Here is a 6,951-nt window from a genome sequence, read left to right as displayed (position 1 = left end):
AGCGGTTTGCGTCCGGTCCGTCCCACTTTATGTCAGCGCGTATTTTCATTGGCTCAGACTCCCGTCAATCACCTAAATCTAATGACGCCACTAAACAGAGCTTAATCCGATATTGCATGAATGTGTAGGGTTTTTTTTTTTTTTCTTATGTCGTTTATTTGATTGTACACGACAATATTTACAATACGACTACAATCATATTTAATGTAAAAACAAATCTATATGTTCATAAAATTATTTCTTGAACTTTTAAAATAATTTATACCATCAAGGAGTGTCTTCTCAACGATTAGAATAACCATATTAAACTAAAACCAAAAGAACACGTCTGTAATATAGGAAAGAAAACACGTTTAAACACTTTTATTATTCTTGTTTATTTAAACAAAACCAACATTAAAGCAATCACAGTCTGAATGATATTATGATTAAACATTTAAAAAATGTTTAAAATCATATTTTAATAGAGATTTGACTACAGTTCAGTTCCAATAACAAACCTTACAGCCTGTTTTGATTTCATCTATTTATTGGACTGTATATTAAGATCACTAAATCCCTCACAAAAACTACTGCAATGTGCAAACAATCTTAGTGGAAGAAATCTGACCTCATTCAGTATTTTTGCTCCAGAAAATAGGCTCTGAAGCTGTTTCATCTTTTCTTAAAGAATGCAAAACCAACCAATTTGGTGAGTATACATTCACAGATTCTGTATGTTATTTGATCCTGTTCAGATGGTTGTATTTAGAATTCAGAGGGTGTTTTATACCCAGAGCTTTTTTCCCAAATGCACACTGTACCTTTGCATCACTCATATGAAGGCAGTAATACAGTACACTGATATTTAGTGTAAAACATTTTTTTACTATTCAATCTTCTGAAAAATTCTTGCCATAAAAAATTGTCTCACTATTTCTTATATGGTCCTTTCTACAGAATTGGTGCAAACTGCTGTCCCACAACCAAAAAGCACATTTAAAAAGCATTTAAGTAAAATTAACTAATATCCTTCTATTTATCTATTGAATCCCACAATAATATTTAAAATATTATTAAAAATCATCATTTATTGGATACTTTCAATTAGGAGGTGGCTGGTCTGAACCCTAACCCCTAAATTGTGAAAATGATATTGAAATAATTTTTGCAATTTTTTCCATTGTTATTTTTTAAAAATATATTTTATATTTATATTTTTTTAATTTTAGCCCCTTTTTCATAGTAGATAGGGACCATCATTTTGAGTTAAATGTGCTCAAAATCTGAAAATCTGTGGGTAACTTTAAGGAACATCACTACTAAACACCTTATTTTTTTCTTTTCTTTTTTTGCAACTAAGCAAACTTTTTTTGGTGTATTTCCATAAATTTTTGTTTTTATCTGTGTACAATGTCTAGATTACTATTGTAACCCCCGTTCCCTGAAGGAGGGAACGGAGACATTACATTGATACTGACGTAATGGGGGGGTCTTGCTTGGGAGCCCAATCACCTCCAAGGATACAAAACAAGCCAATGGGAATTGTCCAGTGAGATATGCATGCTGGACCACAACCCCGGCATCTGGGTATAAATAGGGCCGGCATACTCACCTTCATTCATATTTTTGCTGAGGTTCCAAGATAGGTATCTGGCCGCTCAGCGGTGACTCAGAGCTATGGCAAGGAGATGTAACATCTCCGTTCCCTCCTTCAGTACTGGACCTAGCACCGGACGACTCCGCCGCTTCTGGCTGCCACAGAATGCAGGAGGAACTCCACAGGGTTCACCATGTAGGGAACTGAACTGATGAGTAGAAAAAAGTGCTCACATTCCCTCATCCGAGGAAAATGGCACAGCAAGCGAACACCCGTGACTACCTACGTGATGACAGCACACGGGTGGACACCGTAATATCTCGCGAATGTGTTCGGTGTCGCCCAGACTGCAGCTCTGCAGATGTCTGCAACAGAGGCGCCGTGCGCCAACGCCCAGGAAGAAGCAACACCCCGAGTGAGCTCGCAACCCGAGGGGGCACGGCTCGCCTTAGGACTAGTAAGGAGGACTAGGACTTGTACCAAGATGATGGCATCCACTATCCAGTGGGCCAACCTCTGTTTGGAAACAGCCTTTCCCTTCTGCTGACCTCCAAAACAGACAAAGAGCTGCTCAGAGTTTCTGAAGCTCTGCATGCGGTCCACATAAATGCGCAAAGCACGAACGGGACACATCAACGCTAAGGCTGGGTTTGCCTCCTCCGGGGGCAGTGCTTGCAAGTTCACCACCTGGTCCCGGAAGGGAGTGGTGGGAACTTTGGGCACATATCCAGGATGAATTCCAGGCACGAATCGCTGACCGAAAATGCTTGTAGGTCCCCAACCCTCTTGAAGGAGGCGAGCGCGGTCAGGAGCACTGTCTTTAAAGACAAATGACTGAGAGGTCCCAAGAGGGAATGAGGTGAGGCATAGGGGGATTTAACCTCCTGGTGCCTCTGAGGAACCTGATGATCAGATCATGCTTTCCCAGTGACCACTCCAAGATGGAGGGGGACAGCCTCCGCTCCAAACCCTCTTGAAGGAAGGAAAGCACGGCACTAACCGGGCATTTCCAGGGGTTCTTCTCGGTGGGAAGAACACCACTCAGTGAACAGACTCCACTTCATGGCATAAGCGCACCTCATAGAGGGGGCTCTAGCCGAAGTGATAGTGTCAACTACCGCGGGCGGTAGGCCACTTAAGTCTTCTGCCTCCCGTCCAGAAACCACACATGGAGGTTGCACAGGTCGGGACATGGGTGCCATATGGTCCCATGTGCCAGGGATAGGCTTAGTTCTGGGAACCAGGTCCGGTTGGGCCAGTACGGCGCAACTAACAAGACCTGCTCCTCGTCCTCCCTGACCTTGCACAGTGTCAGTGCGAGAAGGCTCACTGAGGGAAATGCATATTTGTGTAGGTGTCAGCTGTGTGCCAGTGCATCTGTGCCGAGGGTCCCCTCGGTCAGGGAGTAAAACATCTGGCAGTGGGCAGATTCTTGAGAGGCAAACAGGTCTACCTGTGCCTCCCCGAATCGGCTCCAGATCAGCTGGACCACCTGGGGGTGGAGTCTCCACTCTCCTAGGAGCCTGAGCTGTCGTGAGAGCGCGTCGGCCGCACGATTGAGCTCGCCCGGGATGTAAGTGGCGCGCAGTGACCTGAGTCGGCGCTGACTCTAAAGGAGGAGATGGCGGGTGAGTTGTGACATGCGACGGGAGCGTAGATCACCCTGGTGGTTGATGTACGCTACGGTTGACGTGTTGTCCGTCCGGACTAGTACATGCTTGCCGTGCAGCAGCGGTCAAAACCGGCGCAGGGCAAGGAGTACTGCTAGCAACTTGAGGCAGTTGATGTGCCAGTGGCGTTGGGATCCTGTCCAGGAGCCCGACGCCGACTTACCACTGCATATGGCAGCCCAGCCGGTGGTGGAGGGATCAGTTGTGACAACAACAGGCCCGTAGAAAAGCAAGGTCTGACCACGGGCTGAATGTATGGCGACAACTCGGTGTGACGTCCACACGGAGTGAGCCATGGTGCCATGCCCACCTCGGGACTCGCTGTGAAGCCAGTGCTGAAGCGGTCTCATATGAAGCAATCCAAGCGCCGTGAGCATTGTTTCAGTGGTACTACTGTTTTCCACGAGAACGAGTTCAGGCAGTTCAGCACCCACTGTGCACGTTTGTTGGTGAGACGTGCTGTCATGTTGACCGAGCCCAGCTCCACACCGAGAAAAGAGATGCTCTGCATGGGGCAGAGCTTGCTCTTTTCCCATCTGGCCCAAAGCCCCAACTGGCTGAGGTGACTGAGCACCAAGTCCCTGTGTTCGCACAACTGCTCTCACAATTGGGCCCAAAATGAGCCAGTCGTCGAGGTAGTTGAGTATGTGAACGCCCACTTCCCTGAGCGGGGCAAGGGCCCCCTCTGCGACTTTGGTAAAGACGCGAGGTGACAGGGACAGCCCGAAGGGTAGGACCTTGTACTGATATGTTGACCCCTCGAACGCAAACCGCAGAAATGGTCTGTGTCGAGGGAGGATCAAGACATGAAAGTACGCGTCCTTCAGGTCGATTGCTGCAAACAAATCCTGGGTGCGAACGAATGTGAGGATGCATTTAAGTGTGAGCATCTTGAACGGGAGCCTGTGAAGGGCCCAATTCAAGACACGCAGATCCAAGATTGGCCGTAACCCCCCGCCTTTCTTGGGTACTATGAAGTACAGGCTGTAAAACCCAGATTTCATCTCAGCTGCATGGTCAGTCTCTTGTGTCCTTCGCAAAAAGGACCGCAATCTCCGCCCGCAGGACAGGGGTGTTTAGGCCTGTCACCAAAGTGAACCTGGGGGGACGCCTGGCGAACTGAATCATGTAGCCGAGACTGTCCAAATGAGCCAACGGGACAGTTGGGAAGGCGTAGCCACGCCCCCCCCCCCCCCAGCACCGTACGAGTGGAACCATCCGGACAGCAGAAGTACCCACAGGGGGGCAGCGTGGAGCATACCCCTCACAGTGAGGGCATGTACCATCCACGAGCACTGACTCAGCATGCTGTTTACCCAGACATGTGAGACATCGATCGTGGCCGTCAGAGGTGGTCAGGAAACGACCGCATCCAGAAACACATGGACAAAAAGACATCTTGAAAAAGATGCTGATCGCCTGTGCTTCGCCACCAGCCGAAGCACACAGGGATGAGTGTTGCACCATCCTGTTGATGGATGGTGCAATACCCACCATATGGGCCATCCACCCACCACTGAGCGTGCCTTCCCACCAGCCAGAGAGATCCGAGCAGCCACTGGAACAAAACAGGAAAAGCAATTAAAATTGCTGTTGATAGGAACTTGTCCTAAGCAATTAAAATTGCTGTTTTGCTCTCTCAGTATGAAATTCACTCTTAGAGATGAAAGGAAGATACGAACCGATCAGCTCCGAAGCAAAAGTATGAATGAAGGTGAGTATGCCGGGGGTGTGGTCCGGCATGTAAATCTCACTGGCCAATTCCCATTGGCTTGTTTTGTATCCTTGGAGGTGATTGGGCTCCCAAGCAAGACCCCCCCAGTACATCAGTATCGACGTAACATCAAACGTGAATGACTGAATGGGAACTGTACAGAACTGTGCTAGCTAACCATGTGCTGATTAGCATCTTTGAGCTGGATTCAAAAGTAGGCTACATAAAAAAATAAAGTATATTAAATGATCAAGATGTAATTATAGTGTTTGGTTCAATTTATTTTTTCAACATAATGAATCCTTAACTTTGAAATCAGTATGACAAATTGTATGCCTTTTACAAAGATTAGATTCAAAATACAACAAATCTCATAAATTAAACTTGAAATATTGTTAAAATTGTAATTGTTATTGATAAACTTTTGAAAACTTTTTTTCAAAAAATAGCAAAAAAAAAAAAAAAAAAAACTATTTACAAGGTAAATAATAGGCCAATGTAACTCTTCTTATTAAATTATTTATTATTGTGTTTCGGTAGTGACAAATTTGTGGAGAGGAAAAATATTCCAAAACTTTCTGAAAATAGAAATAACTGCACAATTACTAGAAATCTTTACCTTGGATATTATACAATTTGCATACATAAAAAAATTGTGGATAAAGACATGTTTTTCAAGATGTTTCCAACTCTGACTTTAAACCAATTCTGTAGAATGGCCCATATAGTCGGTGGCATATGGAGAAGAATTACTCACTAAAGGCCAATTCACACCACACAGACAAAATGCCAGTAAACATGTTGTGGTTTGTCTGATCAGTGTTACCCCTGTTGTCGTCTGTTGGTGTTGGTCAGGGTTTGTTTTCACCCGAGTGAACGTTCAATCAGCGTTTGTTGGTGTCAGTGTGAACATGTCAGTTATTTTTCATAAAACTCTAAATCCAATGGCCAGCTTGTTTGTTGGCAGTTGTGGCCGTTTGTCTGTGTGGTGTGAATTGGCCTTTAGTGTGTAATTCTTCTCCATATGCCACCGCCCATGCACAATCAAGTACAGAATTACAGGGATATTGGTCCAAACATCCCATTTATTCAAATTTAATATTTGAAATCAACCTGGAAACAAATGCTTGAATATTTCTTTTTATAAACAGATTTAAAAAAAAAAATAAAAATAAATTATTTTGAAATGTCCAGCATACTGAAAACAAATATTATATTACTCTAACACCCTTAGATCCACAGAGCTTTTGCTCAGGTCAGGGTCTCAGAACAGTCCAGATGGTCGAGATTTTTTCTCAGTCAAACTCCCATGACAAATTAAACTGAACTCAAATTACAAGAAGTGACTCATCGACACAATAAATCTTGCCCATGATACTCATCGACACAATAAATTGTGCCCATGATACCTACCAGAGGGCACTCCTCTAGACTCCTTTGCTTTCCTACCATGAACTAAATTTTCCATAACCCATTGCCTCATTAGGTTCAGCTGTGTCTCATTATCCTAAGCTCAACCTTTTAAAGCCCTGTGTCCTCACTCCCTCTTTGCAAAGTTGTTTTTTGGATTATCTACCCTGTGTTTTGACCATTTGCCTGTTTTTTGGATTATGATTGGAATTATGATTGGATTACCCTAATAAAATTGCATTTGGATCCTTAACCTCCGTGTCAGAGCAGTTTGTGACATATGAAGTCACACAGCAAAAAAATAATGTAGCATTGGCTGCCAAACAATGTCATTATGCATTTATTGGTCAGCAAATCAAACAATATATACTTTTGTACATTTTGTAGATAACCCAAGTTTTATGACAATCTAAATACTTTTACTAATAGATTTGTAACACAAAAAAAGGTAACTGTGAGTTTTTATCTCACAATTCAGACTTTTTTTCTCAGAATTGCGTGATATAAAGTTGCAATTGTAAGTTATAAAGTCAGAATTCTGAGATATAAACTCAATTTTAAGAAAAAAAGTCAGAATT

The sequence above is a fragment of the Chanodichthys erythropterus genome, chromosome 20, assembly GCF_024489055.1.
Source record: "Chanodichthys erythropterus isolate Z2021 chromosome 20, ASM2448905v1, whole genome shotgun sequence".
Lineage (NCBI taxonomy): Eukaryota > Metazoa > Chordata > Actinopteri > Cypriniformes > Xenocyprididae > Chanodichthys > Chanodichthys erythropterus.
Note: the sequence above shows the minus strand (reverse complement) of the source record.